A 12,257-nucleotide genomic window follows, 5' to 3' on the forward strand; every position below is an offset into this window, starting at 1 on the left:
TCAATTAGCAAGGCTCAGAAAATCAAAGTGATTTCCTCCCATGGATTATATTCACACCCGTTGAATAGAAAGGAGCAAATTGGCTGCACACACCATTACTTTAACGTGACCCTGTGGATAAGCAGCTTTGTCTCAACCTGGCGGTTTGGAGTGCCTCTTCCCATGAAAGCCTCCATGCAGAGCTTTGTTAGACTAATCCATCCCACAGAGGTTTCCTGTGTCTGAGTGAGGATCCTGAGGTTGTCAGAAGAAAACCACAGAGTATGTATTGTTAATTTTTGTCCTTGCTACTATGTCCTTTTCAAATAAATGCAAGCTTTTAACCAGGCCGTAGGAGGACTCAAGTCATGGTCAAACACACTTGCTATGGTCTCCTGTTCACTCAGATGGGAGATGAACATTGTGTGGAGGCCTGCAAGAGGAATCAAAATGGATCTGAAATTCTCAAATGGCAGGAAGGTGAAATATTTGTTAAAGGTTAATTGCAAGTAAAAATACCATATTAAATCTGATGTAGCAGTGCTGTAAAGATGCATATTTACAATCTTCCACAGTCATTTTTGTTTGATACAGATCACCAAAGAAATGTAACCATCGTCATTTAAATGGTTGTCAACAATAACGAGAGTAATGGTTTAAAAACTGGCAAATATCGCAAATCACGATTTTATTTTTACAGTTTAAATTTGCATTTTGGAGGTAAAGACTGTGTCTGTCTGTCAATGGATTTTTTTTTACCAAACTTTCAGAGAAATTTTTAATCATCTTTGTATGTTATCTTCATTTCATTTGCCATGAAAATAATATATTGTGCAAAATCCTTTTACACGGATAAGTATATTTTGAAATATTTTTACTATTTTTGAGTTCAATGGAGAAAGGGTTATAGGGCAGAGGTCAAGCTGATTAGCAACAATCAATGTCATGGTAACAAATGAGCAAACCTTAGAAGGGCAAATAGGGTTAGATACATGTGTAGCCAAGCAAAAGCAGTCACCATCTTTGATGTGCTTGATCCAGCAAAACTCAAAATGCTGATATTAAATGAGTCTCCTTTGTCCTCGGGCATTGCAATAGGAAGTGGACATGTAATAGGCTGATTACTGATGCTGTTTCAATCAACAACAAGAGAGACGGCCACTAATGTTACACTGGATAATGTAAAGACAGAATATTAACTTGTTCATAGTGATTAGCTTTGATATCAGTGTGTTGATCAGGATTTTTTGTCCCTGCGGCTGCATTCAGGATATTCAGAACTTTTCTGACAATGATCATAATTGAATGGCAATTTTTTTTAAGTGGAAAGTGAACAATCACAATCCCTGCCTCATGTTCCACGTCTCGTGTTTCCTGTTTTACTTTGTAGTAGTGTCCTGTCTTCCTGTGCACCCTCCTGTGATTAACTGATGTGTCTAACCTGTGTGTTTGCACCACCTGTGTCTCCTTTTTGTGTATTTAACCTCTGTGTTTCCCTTTGTCCGCGTCGGACCATTGTCGTTCATTGGCAGTCATTGTCGAATGTTTGTCACTCATGTTGTCGTCGCTGTGTGCCTCAAGTCTCCTGTCTCAAGTCACCAGTCTCCGTGCTAGTCTCCACTTTCCCTCTCGTGTTCCTCACTTTCCCGTGTAAATTTGGGGTTTTGTTGATACTTTGGTTGGCGTCCCGGACTTAGGCCCGTTGACCCCCTTTTGTTGCTACTTTGTTTTTTTCCTTTGTTGTACTTTGTCTTTGGATTTTTAAACAACACTTTCTTGTGAACACTCCTTGCCTCGGTCTGCAATTGGGTCTTATTCCTCGCCCTCGTCACGTGACACAAAGGCATTTGCACTTGATTGGATTTCTTGAAGACGTTTCATCTCTCGTCGATGTGGCTGGGGGGGGGTGGCTTAATCCTTACAGGGCCACTGAGGTCACACGTAACCCTTCCATTTGTCAGTTAGAGTTGAGGCCTCTTAGATGAGAGGTGGAACTTCCTCAAATTCAATCAACACCAGTTAGTTCTTTGATGGCAGATGGCAGAACCGGCATGACCAGCTGAACCTACACAAACTGGAAAACACAGCTTCAATGCATGTCTGGTATATCCTAACAGAGTTCTGCATCAGCGTCAATCATGCTCACATTGGGCCCAACAATGGCAGGCAATCGTAAAATCTGCCTTGAAATGAGGAATATTGACTTCTGTCTCTCTTCTGTTTTTAAAACACATTGACATGTTCACTGCAAGGACATACTGTATACTGAGGAATGAACACAGATAAACAGCATAAATTATGACATATTCAATAAATTAATGATATGCCAGGAGAATATGAATGCAGCTTAGACTCTAGTGTTTCAAGCGAGGACAAACGGCAATGCAATAACAATCACTGGCCTTCCTTTTCACACTCCTGATGTTTCCTGCTGCAATTCATACATGGCATGACATTCCAATTAGTCACTGTCACAAAATTATGCCAACCTCGCGGTCACCACATTCAGTTAATTTTAAATGGTGCATGTAAAATCAAAAGGAAATGAAACTGTGGGGATCTTTGAGGGTACAATATCACCTTTTTTTTGCGGGAGGCGGTGACATTTTTTCATCTGTCTCAATACACGGCTTGATCTCAGCTGTAGCTTGAGCAAACTCAATATCCTAAGGGTAGTATTTTTTTTTGTAAGTGAGTTTTCACAGTGTATATGTTTCAATATGTGACACAAGGTTCAAATTCAATAGATACATTAGAGAGAAGAATCACATTGCACCCTGCCCATGGCTTCTCTCCTCATTTCTGCTATAGCACTTGGTGGAAAGGTATTCCTCTTCCAACCTATCCTTGACGCTCACCAGTGGGACACAGCGAGTGTGTCCAGGCCCTGCAGAGCCATCCATCCTGAAGTACGAAAGTGACACGAGGCTGCAGTGTGTGCCAGATGATGGAGGCTGCCACCAACTCTCAGACCCCATTCCCTCTTTCCTCAGAGAGTTACAGACTTCCTGACATTCACTTAGTATAACACACGGACACCAAAACAGAGGTTATTTATTCATGAACACTTCCAGGAACTGTGTGTCTACATGGTTTTAGATTTCATTAGAAATGGACGTGAGATTGTCACAGAGGTTTCGTCTTCATCACTGGACATCACTGGAAATCAATGTACAGGCTGTCCTCACCAGTGTCCTGCTCTCGTGTGATTTATTGTCATCTCCTGTGTAATGAAGGTCTCGTTCCATTAGATGGTTACCGTGTCCGGGCCTGCCCTTTGTCCCCCGCTCATCTGTTTTATGTGTTGTATTCCTGCAGGTGTCTGCGTAAGTGCTATGTATGTTATTAGAAAACAAAGTTGGCCTCATTATGGACACACAGATGGACACAGATGTCTGTCAATTATAGACATGTAACACGGATGCCACCTCTGCTTTTCTCCAATGCTGAAGACAATATAGGCTTATTTCACCTTGTGTCCATCAATAAAACCAAAAAACTTGTATTTGGTATAGTGGTACAGTTGCAATGAGTACTAACATCACTCATTAACATGAGCACTCGCATAATTGATGTCCAGCTGGTCGTGGTAATCAAACATTCAACCAGCATCACGGAAACAAATGTGTGATGACTGAAATGGAGCCAAATCTTGTCAGAATCATGAACTGTGTATCAAGTGTGACCTCGTTATTCAATGTATTCACGATATAAATTAATAATGGTGGCTATTATATAATGCACAAAGGGTGATGTGAATTGTAAGTTTGTCCACAAACTCAACCGAAAAAAGATGCACACCTCTCGTATTAGCATTATTATATCTATACCACCCGATAATGCACTTGCAAATTTGCGGGAATTAAGAATAATACGACGGATATTTATAGCAGCTTATCAAAATAAAAAGTGAACAAATCGTTTTGCTATTCTCATTATGAAAAAAACCCCATATAATTACATTCCAGTTCATAGCTTCAGAGTTGAAAGAGGGGAGTAAAGCATAATGAGGACCTTTGAGATTTGCTTGTTATGTAACCATTTGATGTCAGCTAAGAATTGTTGGCATTTTCTAAACTTCACTAGCTGAGGACTTCAATGAACGTCAAACATGAATAATAAATGTTAAGACTGAGAATTTGGTGGTGTTGTCTGGGGAATCTAGTAGATTACCAGATAATTTATACCGTATACATGCAGAATACTGCTGGCTGCTTTAAATTAAGAATTTTAAGAACCTCATGTTTTGTTACGTAATTCGATGACACCTGCATTAAACGACAGGTTTCACATTGATGAACCTCGGGAGAAAAATCAACTCTCTCTTAATGTTCAGCATTAAATTTATACAATTTGTGAAAGTGCCATTCCTTAAATGAAAACAATTCACAGTGGGATGACAACAGCGCTGTCTCCCTTTGAAACAGAGCGAAGGACTTCCTTTATAAAGGACACACTAAAAGACTTCATAATGAAACCGTCCATGCAATATGTGATAGGAGTCAATCTTTTAAGTTTGACTTGTCAGTCTCCTAAATAGCATTAAGAAGTCAGTGCACAAATAAATAAATAAATTGTGGTTGCATGCTATGGTAGTTTGGTGTTCAGTTTTTGGTATACGGTATCAGTCTGGAGTTAGATTTGGCTCGGCTCTTTGAAGATCCTCCGAAAGAATTCAGATTAGAGAGCTAATCTGCCTTCATTAACATATACAAACACAAATCTTAGTTGAATCAACAATAAGAAATGCCACACAAGAGGAAGATTCTGGTTGACCGGGGCTTTGGCAGCAAAAGATATTGGCACAAGTGCAATCAGCTGAGTAACAAACATTGGCTTATAATGTCCATGTTGTACACCTGCATGAATATGATTGGATTTCACTGGCCACACACACAGCTGTGGACGAGCCAGCCGTGTGAGACAATTTTAGGTCCACTTTCAGTTCACGAGAAAAAAGGCTGGACATTTTAGTCTCATCTACTTGAGGGAAATCTGAACCTGCCAGGCTACTTATCACCAGCAAAGAAAACACTTACTTTTCAAGACATCATTACATTACTTGATCAAACATGTTTTGAACATTTTACAGCTTGAGTTTGCTTTGGTCCTGATTAGTGGATGATTTGATGATTTGTCACATTTTGTGTCAGGTTGAGTTAGTGTTCACACTATCCTGTGTTAAGTGAACCAACATTTGAAACCACATGACACACAGGTCATTCATCTATTGGGCGGATTACATTGGAAGATTGTTGTCAGATGCATTGACATACACAACAACTGCAGCATTCAGAGTGTAGTTGTAGCAGATAAAAGATACATTTACACAAATAAATTATATAGTCAAAGACTGCAGCATTGATTATAACAAATATTTCACAGACTTTTTTATCAGTTCTTTGATGTTTGTGTAATTAATCATCACGTGGGAGCCAAGCATGGCAGTACCTCAGTCTCATTTAGTCCAGACAAACAATGAGCCATTCAAAAAAATCTAAATATCCAGCGATCCATTTACTGTGCCTACATTTTGTTTTAATATATTAGCTTGGGACAGGACTTCATCAAATGGAAGGAAGGTGACAAATTATCATTAGAAGAGGTCAGATTCGTTATTTACTTTAACCTCAAACTAATTGGCAAATGCAATACAACCACGTAGGGCTGTGAGCGGTAGCTGCGCTAGTGGACATCATTGCTGATCCATTGCAGACTGACAGCTGCGTCGGTGTAACTCATTAGCCATATTTTATCTGAGAGTAAAGGCCATGCTTACTTGCTGAACTGTGACTTAATTTGATAGTTCTGTCAGTCAGTCTCAAAGGTGTACAATATGGTATACATGGCTTACCTTTATTTCTGAATAGTTTAGGAAGTATTTAAGATTATGTACACCTGTCTAGTAGTAGTAGTCCCACTTGGATCCGGAGTCATCCATTGTCTGTTCTTCAAAACTAGACTGTACCATTTTATGATTCAGCGCCCTGTAGTGCACAAACAATTTTGGAATACTAAATACTTAATGGAAACACTGTCAAATGTATAATTGAATTCTAATCCTTGGAAAAATTGCGCCAGTTGTTCAGCTCATCTGGATTCTTGGAATGAAAAGCTATCAATAGTAATAACACAAAATGTCACATTTCTGACAGACTTCACCTGAAAATACAAAGAGCAAATAAACTTGTGAGGTGTGATAGCTGGCATGCTGTGTTTTTGGCCCCTGCATCTCTGCTGGCTTATATGGTCCACTGGGAGCTTGTGAATTTGAGAGACCACAGATTAGAGAGAACGGGATGTTGTGTCTGAGTCAGTCTCCGTTTAAGTCGGGTGTGAATAAGGGATTTTTGAAGTGGATGAGGGACACAGCAGCTCTCAATGTTGAGCAGAGAAGCTCTACTGGGGCAGGATCAAAGAATTCAATCAACCAGTACTGCTGCTCAACCCGGACTTTAGTCAACCAAGCACACACGCTAATCTCTAGCCTGGGTCTTGAGAGGGGACAGAATGGCAGGGCATCAACAAACTGAACCAAAAAAGCATCCACAATACAAGTGACAAACTGGAGGGGCAATACCAATGACACAGCTATCTCAAATTTCCATGAATTCTCTGTAAACAGCAGCATTGTTAAACTTTTTCAAACTGTTAAATGATGAATCGTTCATCAAAGATTCCCCCCCAAAAATGTACTCTATTGTATATAGGCTCCAAATGACTTTGGAGTCAGTGGATCAAAAGAAATCAGACCATCTGTTGGATAATGGTATGACACCTTTTCTGGCCAATGACACAGGATAGAGAAAGACAATTCAACTGCAGCAAATGATATTCAATCATAACACGGCCATACTAGACCTTGAACAAGAGGATCGTATGATGTCACAAGAATTCAATTTCAACTCACTTATCAATTACGACATGATTAGCAACGAAACCTCACTGGATCATCCTGCCAAATTTAATCACACAACATCCACAATTTTCTTTGAGTTGTCCTGTTAACAAGAATACAAACCAATGCCACTGTTTCCTCGGCATAGCCTGATATATCCGTTTAAACACCACAGTCACAATGTAACAGGAATAGGATTTGACTTGCAGATCACAATATGACTTAGCAGCAGTCCCCTGCTGCAAAGTTCAGTGTTCATTGGCCCAAACCACAGCCCTTCACATCGACTTTCTCACTCTGTGTGAGTCACCACTGTTATGTGCTCGTGAGCAAAGGTGCTGATGACACAGATCTCAATACAAAAGATGTTGGAAAGCACAACATTTCTTTCTGTAACATGGCTGAGTCAAACCGATGCTTCTGACGCTTCAGTACCAAGGCGGAGGTCGATGGTGTTGGGAAAGAACAATACATGTGAGAAGGACAAAACTGTGATTCTTGTGCTCCAGTTTTGTCCCTGTCACCTCAATAATTCACTCGAAATATTCTAGCATCAAGATGAATGCAGAAACAAACAATTATCATAAACACCTCGAATTTATCTATTGGGTGTCAAAGTAAGTAGGAGAAAACAGGACCCAAATGCAGAAGGTAGGCAACTGGAGTTCAAATGAAAGTCTTTAATCTCAAAAAAAAAAAAGGCAAAGTATAAACACAGGAGGGTTCAAAGTACAACAGAAGGAAAAAACAAAGTTGCAAACAAAGGGGTAAACAGGCCTAAGTCCTGGATGAGTACAAAGTAACGACGAAACCAAGTTCTAAACTAAAATCTTACTGGGGAACACAGAAGAGCAGGGAACACGAGAGTGTGAACAATGGCAGAAACAGAACCAATGAACTGACACAAGATAATGGGTAACACAGAGGTTAAATACAGAAGGAAAAGAGACGCAGGTGGTGCAATAATCACAGGTGAGACACATGAGGTAATCCTGGAAAGGAGCACACAGGAAGGGCGGCACAGTGGTGCAGTGGTTAGCACTGTCACCTCACAGCAAGAAGGTTCCGGGTTCAAGTCCAAGCTCCAGCACAGGATCTTTCTGTGTGAGTCTCCATGTTCTCCCTGTACCTGTGTGGGTTCTCTCTGGTACTCCAGCTTCCTCCCACAGTCCAAAGACATCAAGAGGGGACGAGGCTGATTGATACTCTAAATTGACTGTAGGTGTGAATGGATGTCTGTCTCTATGTGTTGGTCCTGAGATGGACCCCCATCCAGGGTGAACCCTGCCTCTCAGCTGAAGGCTATGAAAATGCATGAATGGATGGATAGAGCACAGAGGAAAACAGGACATGAACTACAAAATAAAACAGGAACTCGAGATGAGGATCATGCTACTGGGAAGAGTCAGTATTTCAGGTTATTCATCTGACTGGAAAGCAAGATGACATTCAATGAATTCAAGCTTTTTTTGGAATTGATTAACTCAAGAAATAATTTGCTAAGCATCGTGAAACTGACATCCATCCTGACACAGTGGGTTAGTGGGTGAGAGGTGGGGACAGTACATACAGGGCAGGTCACCACTCACTCAGCTGGTGCAATAGATGCAAAAAAACATTCCCATACAGTGGATTTAGGGTCTTAAACTAACTAACTTGGATATTGGGAGAACCAAATGCATCAGAAAAGGATCCATGCAGGACTTCTGATCCAGTCAGAATCAGACATTAAAATGTGCTGCTGATTGTCGCCCAATATTTCCAACTGGCTAGTTTGTTATTTCCTTGCCGTTTGTATTAGTTCATCCAGTAGCCCTGCAATCATCGAAAATGTCACCAAGCCTAATACACACAGATTCCTTCCGGCTTTGTTATGCCGCGGTGCATTTCTTTCCTCTGATAATTATGCCAGCACTACAAATACATAAGGTTACATTAATATCAAATATATTTTTGCTAGCATCATAATACCATTTTTCATTCATCATTTTTGACTGATTTATTTTTGATTTTCCAGTAAATCATGTGTGAAATGTAATTTTGCCTGCATTAGTGACATTTTTCAAGAAATGAAACCAGACTAGAAAGCAAAGAGATCTTACAAAAATGACAGCATTCTAGCAGTGGCTACAAACCTCTCGCTACAGTGGTTTCAATCTCACTTCACTCCGCATGAGGCACCTTTTATCATGGTTCATCCACTGCAATCAATCTTTAACAGATGTGATGCAACTCTCCCTCTCTCTTCCTCTTTAGCACATCCATCCCCACATCTCTCCTCTCTTTCTGTCTTTGTTCCATCTCAATCTTTCTCTCTCTCCACGTCTCACACACACACACACGCGCACACGCACACACACACACACACATTATATATATTTATCTCCCTAATTCATGCTACCTTATATCAACTGAGCCACAGCAGCGAACACTAATGCGCTCAGGGACAAATAAAAACAAACCTTGCTGGAGCGTAACCATGCTGAGCCGGAAGAAATGCAGAGCTATACAACACAGTAAAGTTTGCTCAAGTTTCTTTCTACACAGAGCATCAATTGGACTGCAATATGACTGGACTCCAAGTCTCTATGGGGGAGTAAGGAACACTGAGATAGGGGAAAAGATTCCTCAGCCAGATGGTTGGGCATTTGGAATGCCCGAACTTTAAGTCTTGTGTGCAACAGTCATTTGTGGCTCCAGGATTACTCAATAATGCATCAAAACCCACAAGCCTCAAGGGGAAGCAGTCAGTAATCAAAAAGTAAGTTAAGGTTTTCATAATAGGGTCCTATAAATAACTAGGGACAGAAATGAGGGCTTGTAAAATTGATGAGGGATGATTCAAATCCCACGAGGTGGAAGGAGCTTAATGCTAGAAGAAGAAATGTGGTGTTGAGTGCCTGAAAATATAGACATGGAGAAAATTGAATTCAATTATTTTACCAGTGTTTCTTTATAAAAGCAGTGTATGGCTGCAGAGGTCTAGAGGCATTGTTTTGAGAGGTGACATTTATTTAAAGCTGCCCTTTATAGTTTTTCATTTTACTTTTCAAACAAGCTGGAAATGCATGCGCAACCTGTGGCTACTAATTAAAAGTCTATCAGAAGAGGCAATGAACCGATTTTACGTTGTAATTACCGGTTCCTTCTTCAGCTACATTTACCACACCAATTTCACAGCCTTGAAGTTTTTTTGTGCATCAGTATCACTATTACATGGATATAATGTCAGGGAGGTTGACGAATTATGTGCATTTTAAATTAAATCCCTTTCATTGATTTGTCCTTTTTTTTTAACAATATGCATGACAGATACTCAGAAAGAAATGCCTTTCATAACTTAAAGAATATGTATTAATGAGACGCCAAAACAAAACTCGCCCCATATTCTTTCAAAAATGAAAAAGAGAGAATAACAAGATTTTGCTTTTTGGCATTTCCTGAGTTCTCGGGTACTAATGACGCTCCTCTGTAAAATAGTATTTTATTTAACATCATCTCTCAACATGGAGGATATAATTAGGCTTTGCTCAGCATAACCTTTAGATTAGCCTATTTCCTCTGTTACAAATAGATTGATTCTTGTAATCTTTTACTGTGAGTTGAAATGAGGAACCATTGGCTGGAGGAAATACTGGTTGTGGAATTGTCATTAATGGGGGGAAGTGATAAGTGAAGAAAGAAGTTCTACAATTACAAGAACAGAAGTTGGTCTCTAAGACAGTATAGAAGGACCGCTATTACCAGGATAATCATGTTCAAGGAGCGCGGTCTATCTTGGTCATTCATTTTAGCAACACTTATTCACACAGATGTTTCACATGTAGCTCAAACAATTTACATTTTATCATATGAATAAAAATGAAGAGTCAAGTTGATCCACAATGTTAAGGAAAGACAGTATAAGAAACAGTGGAGAATCTCCAATCTTGTTCAAAACCCAGTCTTCAACATTCTAGCCTACTTTCAATTTCAGTAATCTTGCAAATGAAAATAGAAGAAAAATAGAAATGAAATCAAAATTTTAGTCATGCTGTTTTCTTTTCTTTCTTTTTTTTTTACGAAACTGATTGACAGCTAATTTAAAACTCATAAGTGGGGAAAACTAAAATAATTAGTTTTGATATATTTTGGCAGACGGAAACATCTATCAGATCCTCTTATGGATTTTTCTACTTCTTTACCACTGCCAGTAGTTTGCTATTACATGAAGAATAAAATTATCATAGAAACTGTCTGTATTCAAGATTCATCAGGGCCTCTGTTGTACTGAAGGGAATTCATTCCCAATTTCAGTCGTCTTTTGTTTTGTTCAATATATATATATATATATATATATATATATATATATATATTCATAACAAAGAAGAGGAGTGAAGACAGTTGGCATGTCCCCATCAGTGTATTTTGAAGTAACACTACAGTTCCCATTATTTGAGAAGCCTGGTTGTATCACATTAATCTCAGTGCTGTGGCTTTGATCAATTTACACTCACCTGAAAAAGTTGGTTTGGTAACATTAGCACGATAGAGAAAATTTCAGTCATGTGACTGGCAAGCTGTTTTCTGTTGACATCGTCTTCATAGATACTCCTTGAGCAAAGCGCTGAACCTTTTAGTCAGTGTATGAATGAGGGACTGTGTCAGCAAGTTGGCACCATGCTACTGTGGCAGCCTCCCACATTAATGTATTAAATGGCTGTGTGGGCAATGAATGCTTTGTAAAACTTGAAAAGATGTCAGTATGGACAAGTACTTCTTAAATTCAGTCCATTTACCACATCCTTACTTTTACAGACAGGTGAGACTTCAAGCAGACTGAAAGCCAAGAATTTTTTTCATGCTTTGTTGAGTGGCTATGTGAATAACTTCACACTGACTCAATTCAGACAGAACAGCACAAAAAAACCTGCCCAGAAAGCACTGATCCCTCAATCATAACATATAATAGAGTTTGGAGGAGCAGAAGTGATACTATTTAGACAAACCTATGGCCAGATTTGACATACCAATCTATCTACCTACCTACCTATCTATCTATCTATCTATCTATCTATCTATCTATCTATCTATCTATCTATCTATCTATCTATCTATCTATCTATCTATCTATCTATCTATCTATCTATCTATCTGTATTATCTGTCCATCTCTATCCATCCATCCAACCATTCACACTCACAGTCACACCTACAGTCAATTTAGAGTATCAATCAGCTTCGTCCTCTCTTGATGTCTTTGGACTGTGGGAGGAAGCTGGAGTACCAGAGAGAACCCACACAGGTACAAGGAGAAGCCGGAGCTGGAGCCGGCTTGCGGTGAGGGGACAGTGCTAACTATATATATATATGTTTTATGAAAGGAGATGCTTTAGCTTTAT

General features: G+C 39.5%; 1 protein-coding gene across 2 annotated transcripts in view; it reads right to left on the reverse strand.

Moving 5' to 3' along the window:
- Positions 1–12,257, reverse strand: part of gpc6a (glypican 6a) — a 145,437-nt gene that overhangs the window by 99,951 nt on the left and 33,229 nt on the right. The gene's annotated exons all lie outside the window — the stretch shown is intronic.

The sequence above is a fragment of the Aulostomus chinensis genome, chromosome 2 (assembly GCF_037954235.1).
Source record: "Aulostomus chinensis isolate RoL2024-O1b breed Wild chromosome 2, RoL_Achi_v1.0, whole genome shotgun sequence".
NCBI lineage: Eukaryota > Metazoa > Chordata > Actinopteri > Syngnathiformes > Aulostomidae > Aulostomus > Aulostomus chinensis.